The 13,865-nt window shown below is 40.2% G+C and overlaps 1 protein-coding gene across 1 annotated transcript in view; it reads right to left on the reverse strand.

Annotated features, from left to right (window-relative positions):
- LNX1 (ligand of numb-protein X 1) overlaps positions 1–11,322 on the reverse strand; it is a 109,035-nt gene extending 97,713 nt beyond the window's left edge. Inside the window, exon 1 of the mRNA XM_089525230.1 lies at positions 11,262–11,322. The gene's annotated coding sequence lies outside the window, so the exon portion shown is untranslated. The remainder of the gene's footprint in view (positions 1–11,261) is intronic.
- Between the last annotated feature and the right edge of the window lie 2,543 nt (positions 11,323–13,865).

The raw sequence follows: 13,865 nt of genomic DNA on the forward strand, positions 1-13,865 counted from the left end.
CATTCAAGTACTAAACAGGACTAGCCCTGCTTAGTTTGCAATATCAGACAGGATCTGATTCCTTAATAGTATTTAGGCTCTCAGTGTAATTTACATCACAAATTTTGAGGCAGACTCAGAAGACCACAGTGCTAGCAAGCCATGCCATCTTTTAGTTTAGGACAGAAGCTGGACAATCTCGGGTATATTAAATTAAGTTTAATTTTTTTGAAATGTTGGATATTACTTCTGTGCTACGTAGTTTTATTAAATGATTGGTACTGAAGAGATATAGTGCTGTTTCTTATATTCAGAAGGTTTAATACATTTCAGAAGCTGTTACTTGTGTTTGCTGTTGTGTATTTTCAAGTTGCTTCCAACTTTAGGCAACCTGAAGGGGAACCTGTCCCAGAGTTTTCTTAGCAAGCTTTGTTTGGAAGCTTGCCATTGCCTTCCTCTTAGGCTGGAAAGAGTGTGACTTGGCCAAGGTCAACCCTTACCTACAGCTGAGCAGGGATTCAAACTATACTGTCTTGGCATCCTAATCCTACACTCAAACCACTATATCATGCTGATTTGAATAGCCTGATCAAAAACAAGTTATACTTACTCCTATGTAAGTGTGCACCTGAATGTATGTTTTCCTACTTGTTTGAAAGAGCATTTATTCTACAAGTATGTGGATTACTGTATATACTCATGTATAGGTCTAGAAAATTTAGTAAAAAAATCAACCCAAAAAAACCTGAGCCAATTCACCAACGTGTGCACTTTTTGCCAAAAAACCATCCCCTTCTCTGAGCAGAGTGGCAAAAGGCAAGAGGCTAGTTTATCCTAGGAGGACCTACAAGAAGCACGAACCCCCTCTATTCTCTCCATGGCTGTGCTGCTTCTGGCCTTTTTGACTGGCTGGGTGGGAAAATAACAGTGTGTTTTGGCATCATTTTCCTTTCCTTCATCTTTTACACCCTATATTACATACCTCTAAGTTTTACCCTTGACTTATACATGGTTTACATGAAAATCCATAATTTATGCCCCAAAATCTCCCCTCAATTTATACATGAGATTGATTTATAGTTATCGACTTGAGTATTTAAGGTAGCTTATTTTATTTCAGAAATCCATCTGCCACCTTCAAACAGAGTATCCCCAGGGCAGTACAAGGACAGGAATCACAGTTCACTTTCTAAGCATTTTCCTGCAGTTAATACTTAGTGGTAAGGCGGACTCTCATCCAACAAGTTAAGTGAGGAGCTATTAGATTCGTTATCAACAAAGAAGCTGTAGGACGTTGTAAGCACAGCACAATAATGAGATATTATTCAATAACTCAGTTACATAATTTTGTACATGTGATTGTTAACTAAGTGCATTAACTCTATAACATTTAGCATGTCACATCTTAATTATGTGGTAGGCTTGTGTGACTCCTTTAATCTATGGGCTTCCAAGTATTTAGATATTTAAAAAAGCCTCATGCTCTCACACATGAACTGACCTTAGTAGTCAGTAGGTATGTAGTGCATCTGGATGATTTATCCATAACCACATATTCTAGATGAGTCTACAACAGAAATGAGACCTATTTAAGACAAATCCAAGATCAAAGGAAGTTTGCCTACAGTAAGTCATACCATGTATTCATCTAGTTCCTTATTATCTCCAGTAACTGGAAGCAGCTCTTCCAGTTTTTAGACAGAGGTCTTTTGTAGCCCACCTGGAAACTAAAACTGAAACCTTCTGCATACGAAACAAGCAATCTACCACTGAGCTACAATCCCTTCTTTCATCTTTTAGCCACTAGAAAAACTTTGTCTTCTGTACTTGAACCATGCAAGGTTCATCTAACCTTGATGTCTCAGCTGGCTTTCAGCAAGCCAGATTTTGTAAAATTGTCATATATATTAAGATTATTAATTGTATTTAATAAGTATATTGGGTATTAATATCTTAATCTGCTGATATCCACTTTATGTGCACTGAGGAAAGGATTGCTCTGGTCACTCTCTTCTGTTGCCTCTCAGTGTTGCAATCATTTACTGATTTCCCTACTTTTAGGAAGGGTATTGTTAGCACTCCCTGAATACCCCACACTGTATTTGGGGTCTCCATATTTTCATATTTCATATCTGGAACCAGTGTATTCTCAAGAGGTCACAATGATCTTTTTTTAACATTAGGTGAGGTTCTCAGGAGAAAAGGAGTGATGACTCAAGGGCATGTGGACAATCCAGGTAATAATACAACCAAGGCTAAATGGCTGTACTAATTGCTCCTTCCTTTCCCCAAGTCCTCTGCATTTCCTCTTGCATCAAGAGACAAAGGAGGTCTCAATGCACTGAAGTAATAAGCTCATTCTCTCTGCCTATCCCAGTGTACTTCCTGCCAATCTCTGTGTCCATTCACCCTGGGGTTGTCCTGATTCAATCACTGTTTTTGTCACCCTAAAGTTAAAGCCATCAACCAGTCCAGAATACCATTGTTGATTCCTGGGTAAGAACATAAAGGCTTTGTTACATTACAAGATAGAGCATTCCTGGAGACTAGTTTTCAGGTATAAATATAGCCTCTGCACACACAGTACGCACACAGTTGTCCCAGGCTGCACTCCGTGTATGTTCTGTGTCACCCTCAGACCTCAGTCTGAGTCATTCCCACTTTCTGCATTTTACTCTTTGTACAGGTAAATATCACCTTTCTATTTAAAAAGCCTCAAGCTCCACTATCCAGTTTCTATGGCCCAGTACATACAGGCCCTCAGTGACGCCCTCGTCACATGCTAGGGTTGCCCCGGGGTGGTGAACCTACACGTCCCGCAACCCTAGCATGTGGCGGCAGCGTAATAATGGTGGCGCCATGTATACATGGGTGCTGCCATTGTTATATAAGCGCTGCACAGCGTCCACACGGCACTTACGTAATGAGTGCGCCAGCGGCGCACTGGTTGTGCCACCCTTGCTTTTCATGGGTTCTTTTTCTGCCGGAGGGAAGCTGGTTTAGTGGCTGCGGCTTCCCTCTGTAGGAAAAACAGGCGCCGGAAGGTTGCCGTTTTTCAGCGGTCTGTACCTTGCCTATATTTCCATTTCAGTTAGTTCTGCATGCTGTATCTTTGTTAATTTGTGTGTATATAATGACACTCTGCACTTTTCTAAATAAAACCCTCTAAATTCACCCAAATCTGGAGTTCACAGTTATTACCAGTATGCACAGGTGCCAATGATCTAAATAAAGCTCACCCAGCCTCTTCCAAAGCTAATTTCTTCAACATTTAAAGTAACACTGACATACCTGGTGAGGACTGCCACTCTCCCCCTCCAGTTCCCCATCTTTCTTTGAATAACAAAGTGAAGATGTATCATTTCAGTCAGAACTCCTAAATAGTTTTGAGGACTATTATGATGGTTTTAATGGTTTTATTTCTACAGATGCTTGTTAGCTGTTTTGAGCACTTTTAGAAAAGTAGACAGAATAAAAATGTGATCACCTACAATAAACTGATGAATAAATGCAATGCCAAGATGGCAAAATTGTCCTCATACTCTTAAATATGCTATCACATAGATCATGTGGTAGGACATACAAGATGTTGATGGCACCAGCTGGTTATGGAAATTTTTATTTTGCATCCCTCCCCAACACACACTGCAGCTGTAATTCAAAATGACAAAGTTCTAGACTACTAGGGTAAGCAAAAATCTTGGTGGAAAGGAAAGGCAAAAGTTTGGTTAGACTGAGCTATATTTAATTTATATTGCAATCAATGTTGGGTATAATTTGCTTTGTTTACTTATCTAGCCAGGCCTACATTTTCTCTTTCAAAAGGATGTGTGGCCTTTGTAATAAGAAGATAATGGGGGAATGCTGGGTGACCTGATAATTGCAGGAGTATTCCTTAGCCAAGTTACATGGTCTCAGCTTCAGAGGTAATGGCAAACTCTGAAGAAATCTTTCCAAGAAAACTCCATGATAGGTTCACCTTAGGGACACCATAAGTCAGAAATGATTTGCAGGAACACAATAACAACACAACAAAATGCCGGAAAGCTCAGAGAATATAGAAATCTGATTCTGAAACCTAAATGATTATACTGGAATGACACATTTCATTTGAAATGGCCTCTGTATGACAAAAACTCATGGAGTGCAACCTATTAGATGGATCAGTTCTATTATGTAAAAAGCTTCCTTTCCACATCACAGTCAGCTACTGCTGATAAATGTTCTGAAGTGGCATGGGGAAGACTATTTAAACAATGAGACCAATCCACACTTATTGCACAGTTTATTTACATAACATTTTTGAGGTTCTCAGGTATCAAAAGCCATTGTGATGCAGTGGCCACAACATTAATACTGGGACTTGGGAGATCCACATGAAATTTCCTACTGAACCACAGAATCCGGCCAGGTGATTTTGGTGAGTCACTTTGCCTCAGCATGGAAGGATAAAGTGGAAAAAATTAACTGGGAAGGAAAAGAGTCATGTACACTGTCTTAAGTGCACTGGAGGAAAGGAAAGACATAAATGTAACTAAGGCCCTATACAGACCGGCCCGAAAGGCTGGCCTGTGGGTGGAGTCAGGGCACAGTGTCCTGATGATGCATGCCCTGACTCTACCCCAGGGCGCCAATGATGCTGCATGCCACTCCAGATAGAATGCAGCATCATGACGCTGCATCCAGTTGACACAGTGCTGAAGGGGTGCCATACAGCGCCCTTTGGAGGGCACAAAAAGAAGCTGCTATTTGCGGCTCCTTTTTGCACCCTCCAAAGGTCGGTTCAGGGCTGTGGCTAAGGTTGCCGCGGCCCTGATTCAGTCTGTATAGCCCCTAATACAACTATATTTTTCAATATTTTGGCTCTCCAGATACTTTGGACTTCAACTCTCAGAAGTCCTAGCTAGCACAATCTGTGGTAAAGGATTACAAACTGTAGTCTAAAACATCTGAATGGCCAAAGATTTCCCAAGAACTGGAGTTAGAAATCACTTTTAAAAATCAGGTATCTAAAATCTATCTTTACCTTAAGACTTTTTGGTTTACATCTCTTAACCTTGTACTTCAGTGTTAATGAAATAAAATGATTTTTGTACTTATTAATGTTATTGCTTGCCCGTGTTCCAGATGATACATATGAAATGTATCCAGCAAAGGCGGGATACATACCGCCATTTAGTACTTATAGGATACGTACTAGGGTTAGGAAGGGGCGGTGCTTCCGCACCCCCCTAACCCTAGTACGTATCCTATACGTACAAGATGGCGGCGCCCCTTCCACATGGGCACCGCCATCTTTACGTATCGGACGCTGAGCGTCCGTACGTGTCACAGCCTTTATGACGTAGCGAGTGCGCCCCTGGCGCCTCGCTACGTCACAAACGCGACTGAAAAAGAAGCTCCATTTTGGAGCTTCTTTTTCGGTCCGCGCAGGAGCCGTGCCGTCTGAAGGCTCCGGCTCCCCCACGGATCTACCGGCGGCGGCGGCAGACCGCCGCAAAGCGGCGGTTTGTACCCCGCCAAAGGTTCAGGAGGGAATCAGAGATGTTCAGGGACTGATATACCTGATAAAGAAAACAAGATAAAGCATCAACTTAGACTGCCTGGTCTTGTTGGTCTTCTGTGGCCAAGCCCTAAAAACTCATCTCCTCCTCCTTGTCACCTAAGAAAAATGGTAATAATTCAACTAAACCCTGACCTATTGAAGCAAGAATTGGGTGGATAGCAGAAGTATGTGAGGAGAGACAGACAGACAGACAGACAGACAGACAGAGATAAGGAAGTTGGATGTATATGTGAAGTATATGTAAAGAAACTTTCTATTTAATTGTCCAAGTGCTGGCTCAGGTGGCTAAGATGCTGATTTTGTTGATTGCAAGATTGGCAGGTTGCAGTTCGAGGCCCGGGTGCCACATGATGGGGTGAGCTCCCATCATTAATCCCAGCTCCTGCCAACCTAGCAGTTCAAAAGCATGTAAATGCAAGCGGATAATCCTGGTGGGAAGGTAAACAGCGTTCTGTGCCATCATGCTGGCCATATGATCACATGACAGTGCTGGCTCTTCGGATTCTTCTATAATTGTTCCCCAATCCCAAATCTTCAATTGTTTTTGTTTTTCTCCTCTGCTGTGTTCTCCCCCTCTCTCTTTCACACACACAATTGTTTTTGTTTTTCTGCTGTGTCCTCTCTGTATCTCTCACATGCTTCCAAAGAAAGCCATGATATAGCAGATAAATTAATATATCTAGCAACAGAGCTGTGTAATTCACTTCCTCCAGTCTCAGTGTCCTTTTGCTTTACTTTCTAAAGTCTCCAACCTCCCAGTGTTGAGTGCAGTCATGTGCTCTTGGAGGCAAGATGTTTGCTTGAAAGCAACCGGAACTTTTCGAGAAACCACAACCATTAAAAAGTAGGGTTCTCAGTTGTATGTGGACTTCTATTTCATTTCAAGCAAATACGAATAGAAATGCCTTTCAGACTTCACAACTGAACAGAGCAGGCTTGACTCTGACCCTCTTACACACACACACACACACACACACCCTATTAAGTCTGAGTAGGACCATCGTAAAATGTGAATATGTATGTGCAATCAAACTCTGTATTTGGCCCAAGCACTGCAAGCTTCCTAAACCTGTTTTTTCATCAGAAATTCAGGTTTTTCAAAAACTGCACACTAGGGTAGAATTTAACCCTTCCCTGCTGCAATCCTGAGGCAAATTCCTCACCAGAAAGCAAAATGCTTTGAAGAGATATTCACCTCTTTGCACCAGTAGGGATACCCCCCACAAAAATAATAGATAGAAAACACTGCCTAGGATCCCCTCAGGGAAGGGAAATATTAAATCCCCCCACTACATTGTGCTGTGAATTCATATAATTTTGAGTTCCCTCTTCAGAGGCAGTAGAGACAACGAAGAAATTTTTGTTTGCTGTATCCTTTTCAGTCGCAATTCTAAGATCTCATTTTTGCTTTACGGAATATAGGGATATAATTCTTATTTAGTTTGTAAAAGAACCACAAGGAATTGTACTGATTTTCTTCCCACTGCAAAAAAGTCTTTAAAAAGTGTAGTTTTTGAAGACTTTCAGGAAAAACAGCCCAGCACAATACTCCGGCTCGGGGGCGGTGTGGTGATGTGGCGTTTAGATGATGCACACTTCGATACTGACCCCAAGCTGGCATCACACCACCTGCCTGACCACACAGCAGGTAGCATTGCGGTGGTCCGGCAGCATGATGTTTATATGCAGCACACCACAAGAGCACCAAAAAGCTGGTGCAGTAGTGGAAAAGCCTCCCCTTTTCTACCCCAAAAAGGAGCAGCATTTTACTGCTTCTTTTTGGGCTGGAAAAACGCCGGATTGGGGCTGCAGCATATGGTTGCTGCGGCCCCAATCTGGCAAGCAGAGGGGCGGCATCAATCCGTTCCTCTAGGGCCATCTATTCTGGCCCTATGTGCAGTTTTTGACATGTTCTGTGCAAAATTTGTATGTTTGTTTTTTGTTTTGTTTTTTGCTTGCTCAGAAAAAAGAAATATTTTGTCTTCCGTGCAGAAAAAAATTGGAATTGGGGAATTAGTCCATGCAAAGTTCACACATTTGTTGAGCAGAACACAGCAATTTCTGCCTAGAAAATAATTTTTCTTTGCAATAATATTTTCTGGTGAGAAAATGCTGTTTTCATGTAATTCATGTTATATGTTTTTAAAATGGGGCTGGCGGATAGCTTAAGATAGTTAACAAGCTTAAATAAACTTTATCGTTTGTCTTCCAAATGCTTCTTCTCCCATTTGTGGAGGTTCACACATATTTTGCATTTGGATATGCATGGAATAGACTGAGGACAATTAAAATATTTGTTATCAATCTGTTCCATAGCCTTCCAGCAAAAGACATTTCTTTTCTGGAATCTCCTTACGATTTGAAAACACTTTCCTAGATCTGTTTTTGCACCAGTTCCCATCCTTCTCTTAAAGGTCTTGATAAACAGCTGTTTTCCATCATCTTTATGACCTTATATCTTTATAGAAATACTGAAATCTTATACCAGCACTGCTTCAGTTCTCTTTTGCATCCAAAGCTGCACTTTAGCTTGCAATATCCAGTTTATTAATGGAGTGAATGTCTCACTTTGGGGAACTTGGCTCAAATTGGACTTATTTAAAATGATAAGAGTCATGCCTAAGCAAGGGTCAAAAGGCCAGCCATCAGAATTGATAGTTTGGACACCATGCATAGTTTTGGAAGCTTTTTTAAATTTTATTTCTTGTCTAGACAAATTCTTTTGATTTATTATGTGATTTTATGTTCTGCTCAATAATACATTTTCCAACCCAATATAATGAATCTAATCTTTTATCCTGTCTGTGCATTTTATTTGAATTTCTCACAAAAAGAAAATATTATTCTGTGGGGAGTATTGGAGAGTTCTCACATAGTATATTCATTTTCTTTCTTGATAAACACACAATTTTTAAAGCCAGGAACATTCCTTTTCTCAACTCAGTGCTATATAACTCATAAAGCTCTGTAGCAGTTAACGCCTAGATGCATTAAATCCAGAAATGTTCTCCAAAAAATAAAGTACCAATGATAGGGGAAGAGTGAACAATAGAAGACCTAGGAATAAAATGAGCTGGCACAAGGGATCGTAAAATAGTTTTACACACAAGAGAACAATATCTCATAGACATGCATCTTCACTCCTACTTATACTTTTGGAAAGTTAACCAAAAAAGAAAAGAAAAGAAAAGAAAAGAAAAATCTGAGAAACTTCTGGTGGATCAATAAAATACTGAATAATTAAAAGATCACATTCTTAACTCTTCTATACATTATGGACATAACTGACACCAAAGAGGTTTATGCTGGAGCTCAGCAGAAGAAATAGTGTGACTGGAAGAAGGCTCATTGGGAGGAGAAAGGAGGCCTCTGGGTTTAAAAAAATTTGAATTTTAAATTTTAAAAAATATTTTAAAATTTTCGTTTGAAAAAAATCACCTCTTCCCAAATTTTAACTTTTACCACATGAAATTATGTACATGTAAATACATTTGGGTGGTACATATGGTATTGTAATTTAAAGGTATAATTTTAATTTTACTAATTGTTTGTGTTCAGTGATATATAGGAATTATGATTTATGAGTAACATTAGTAAAACATTTTTTACTGAGGACACCATGAGTTACTGCACTCAACCCTAGTGATGCCACTGCCTAAGCCTAATGGGAATGGCAGTTCTCTGCCTCCACCTCTCCTCTGCCCCAAGCAAGTAAAAACTACTTTTGCCCTTTGAACTCAGTTTGCACCAACTGAAGTAAACTGGGATGAAGGGAGAAAGTGGGAGGGGAAAAAAAGAAACTAGCAGATGAAAAAGTGGGATTATAAAGAATTAATTATAATTGTCCCTCCTAAATCTGGACAGTTGGAGTATATGAAATTCTGTCTTCATATATCAGTTTACAAAAGCTTTTGCTGTTAACTTCTTTCTCCTATTTAGTTTCAAACGTGTTACAAGATCCCTTTGCATACTGATCTGGACTAACACAGCTATTTGAATTCTACATATCAAATTAGTAATGTACTGGTCACAAGCAAAGGTAAATAAAACAACTGCCCTAATTCACATGCCAAGAAAAAAAGACTCCTTTTTATACAAGATGTCCAACAGACTATGATGTCTACAAATGTTTTAGACAATTCCATCATGAAGCCTTGTCATTTCAGATCTAGTTTACTGCACATCTCATGACCCAGCAAACAAAACCAATCCCCTGGCCATGTACTGATGCTTGTAAAGTGCTTGACACCATCTCCACACAGTCCTTGCAATCCCAGGAAATCATCAAAACTGGTGCTAAAATGTCACCCTTGCTGGGTATTCTATATGGCATATCCTCCAATATTTAACGGATGAAAACCAGGACATGGATCGCTAAGCAGTATCAAGAATGTGGTCAAGACGGCAAAAATGATTGAGGAGGAACACACATCCTGGGAAAGGCTGCAACAATTTGCTCTTGCTTGAGCAAGATTCTGCCTCTCCTCCTCACTCTTCTGCTAAGTTAACTGAATACACACTACCTTTTCAGTTTGAACTCAGTTTGCAAACAACTGAAGTAAACTGAGGACAAAGGGGGAAAGTGGGAAGAAGAGAGAGAAACTGGGACATTTCAAAAGCAGCTGGAAAACCAGGACAACAGAAGATTAATTGGAACTGCCCCTGTCAAATCAGAACAGTTGGAGTGTATGATGTGACGGTGAGATTCATCCAACTTTCTGGGTCAGAAGTTATACAGATTGTTCCATTCCTTTTGCAGCTACGAGTTAAAGAACTGATTTCAGCCACTGCATGGCATAAAACTGTGTGACCAAGCACTCAAACCAATGAGCAAATAGCCTCAGGGTGCAATCTTAAACATCTTAAACCTCATTAAATCCAGTGGGACTGACTACTGGGAAAAATACTCATAGCATTGTTGTAAAGTGTGTGTGTGTGTACTGAACACAAGATCTATACAATCAAGGCAAATCCTGTGCAAAGAAATGTGAACTGCTTATCACAGGTCAAGCCTTGTTCTTGTTTTATCAACAGATTTGCAATAATGAGAGGTAGCAGATTGTGTGTGTGTGTGTGGGGGATTTTACAGCAAGGAATTTTGTGTTAAAGGTATTGATGAGGTCTCACTCTATAATTTATGCCAGCCAACAGAAAACAAAGCAATTAGAACCAGTGTTCTGAAAAATGCTGCTTAATTAGCATTTAGAAAAAAATGAGGATATAAACTAATCCGTACAGAAACTGTCTCTGTTATCCCACCTGTGTTTCAAGGGCAAGTTTTAAATCACTCACTTTTCACTTGTGCAGCACAATCAGGGCAAAGCTGCCATCTTCATAATGTGTATGAACCTTTGCATTTTTACTTGGAAGGATGTCACTATGAAGTCCACAGGACTGGTTTCCAGCCAGTGAACATAGGATTCCACCCATAATAAATCTTTGAATCAAATATTGGAAACAGCCTAGTGCACGCTTTCCCCACACTAAAATGCACAGTGAGAGACCTAAGTGCAAATGTATGAAGTAATCAAAGTTTGCTCCAGCTAGACCACAGTTTCCCTTCAAAACTATAAAAGCTAGTCCATTATCCTGCTCTTTCTAAAAACATACGAACACTTGTTTGCTGCCATTCCTCTCAGGTTAAGATTAACTTCTTGCTACTAGCCTGAAACTAGGGAGGGGGAAATGAAAGGTGGAACAAAACAGCTAAACTCACCTTTGTTATCAGTGTAAGCTGCTAGATCTTAAATTCATTCTTTTACAGGGTCATCCGGTGCTATGAAGGGGGGCAAATTAAAAGAAATGAGTCTTCTTTAACAGATGTTCAGCCTGACAACAGGGCGGTTGAACTCCAAATCTCATACCTGCAGAAAGAAAACTTTAATTGGCTGGTCCACACAAGGAAATACATGACATCACACGTGGCTGGAAAGACAAACTTTGCTGCAAACACCTGAGTGATTTAAAGCAGCCGCACCCGACAGCCAGGTATCTCCCAGGCAAGTATGCTGTCTGTTCTTGACTGTGTACAGTGTTCAGATAAAAGCCATGCCATGCCTGGGAGAAAGCTTTCCCTTTTTAAATAATAATTATATTTTGTAAAATGCAAACCCCACAAGGGTTGTCATCCTGTATCACTCAATCATTAAGTATTTTACAATATTTATAATTCCCTCCCCCTGCCCCTCACCATTGCAATCCATAATATATTCTTGTTGGTATGTTCTTCAAAGTTGAGCTAGATTATATCTTTTTCGTCTGTATTTGAAACCTTGTGTGTCACATTCCCCCTTTTTTATGTTACAGTCATTCCTTTTATTTGTGATAACTGTGTATCATTAACACAGTTTTTCATTATACTCTTCCTTCAAACAATTCCTTTCTACCCATTTTAGTATCAAATGCCAGAATACCATTCTGCCAGTCATCCTTTAGTTTATGTATTATATCTTAAATTCCTTCTTTTTCTTACATAATTATTTTCTGTGTATAGTATCCATTACTATTCCTTTTGATCAGCACTCATATCTTCCATCTTATTTTTTATCTGTCTTTACTATGTGATCCTGAAGATACGTTAGATTTTAAAGAGCAAGGCCTGTCTCTCCCCCATGTTTAAAACAAGAACTTGCTATAGATGTAATGGTTTGAATGCTGGCCTAGGACTCTGGAAGACCAGGGCTTGAATCCCTGCAAAGTCGTCGAAACATACTGGATAACTTTGGACAAGTCACACCGTCTCAGCCTCTTTCTCTCTCTCCCCGCCGCTGTTGGGGTGTCCTTGGGGCATGAAGCCCCAAGGACACCCCTTTTCAGGCCGCAGAGATGTGGGATTCTGGAGACAGTAGCCCCCAGAAGTAACTTTGTAAAGCTTTTCCAGTGAAGAGAGTAGAATGGAGCTTGCATGGTGTAGTGGTTTGAACATTGGGCTATGACTCTGGAGATTCCTTGCTTGAGCATAAAAACCCACTGGATGACCTTAGGCAAGTCACACACTCTCAGCTTCAGATGATGGCAATGACAAACCCTCTCTGAAGAAGGAAAGGACGCGCCTCAGTCCTGAATGGGAACGGCTTGGTGCCAGGCATCAAAATCAGGCTATTTTGAGGACACTTTGAGGTGCGGTAAAATGCATCTTTTTCTCAGACTCGTGCAGCCCCAAGCAGCCCCTCCCGTGCCCATAAAGGGGAAAAATGGGTCCAATAAGTTTCCATGTCTTGTTTATTAAGTTATTAGCTGTGGTTTATCAGTCGGCCCAAATGACAGCGGTGTCCAAATTCAAAATATGTGTTCCTGGGCACTTTCTTTTTACAGAAAATTTGGTACTGGAAGTCAGAAATAACATGGAAATATGAGAGGCAGGTCATTACGCACAAACAGAGAGAAAGAAGTTCATCATGTCTCAGCAAACATTATACCCAAAACTAACAAGATGAAAATTTGGTATCAGAAATAAAATGGAAAGGATAAGGTTAGGTTCCTGTACTACAATAAGAAGAAGAGTAGTTCAACATGCTTCAGTAAAATTCTTATTAAAAACTAACACATATGAAATGAAACAACCAGGTTGAGTAAGCTTTGCATGAGACCACTTGAAAACTTCTTCCAAAAGTCATCCACTTTTCATATGATTTCCATTTTTGTGGCCACACATATCTATGTTTTGTTTTTTGTTTTTTAACATGCTGGGGGTAGCTAGTGAGGCAGGCTTATCTGCTTTCCCTTTTCCCACTCTGTTTTGCTGTTCACTGTATGATATTTTGGGGACAGTATACCTTGCCTGTTTTAGGCTGATACAGAATTTTCCCCCAGCTCATGTTCTATTGAATTGTTTACTACAGACACACTGCTGCAATCCAACACCAAAAAGTCTATGTTTTTCCTGCTCTCCTACTGTCCTCCAAATGTCAGTGTTGTTAAAAACAACAACAACAACAACAACAACAACAAACTTTCAGCTAAGCAGAGGATTGGGAAGCAAAACAGGGACTGGTGGGTGTAAAAAGACATTGTAAAAACAGCTTCACTGTTAGAGGTTTTGTAATGTAAGGCATGCCTGTACATACTTTTTGTGTCACACTCACTTGCTGGCAGAACATTGGCTGGCTTTGCATCTCTGGCCCTATTCAGACATTTTTTTTAAGCATGACTATCTGAATAATCTCACTAATGCATTCCAGTTTTGTTGTTTACACTATGGAACAGCAACTATGTGGATCTCTGCAAGTTCGGTTGCTCAAATGTGGCAGCAGCACTCAAATGAACATGGAGTCGATGATGCAAATGTATTTGGAGTGGAGCATGTTCAAGACATGCAGCT

The sequence above is a fragment of the Sceloporus occidentalis genome, unplaced genomic scaffold (genome assembly GCF_023333645.1).
Source record: "Sceloporus occidentalis isolate IW3139 unplaced genomic scaffold, rSceOcc1.0.p SCAF_5, whole genome shotgun sequence".
NCBI classification, from domain to species: domain Eukaryota; kingdom Metazoa; phylum Chordata; class Lepidosauria; order Squamata; family Phrynosomatidae; genus Sceloporus; species Sceloporus occidentalis.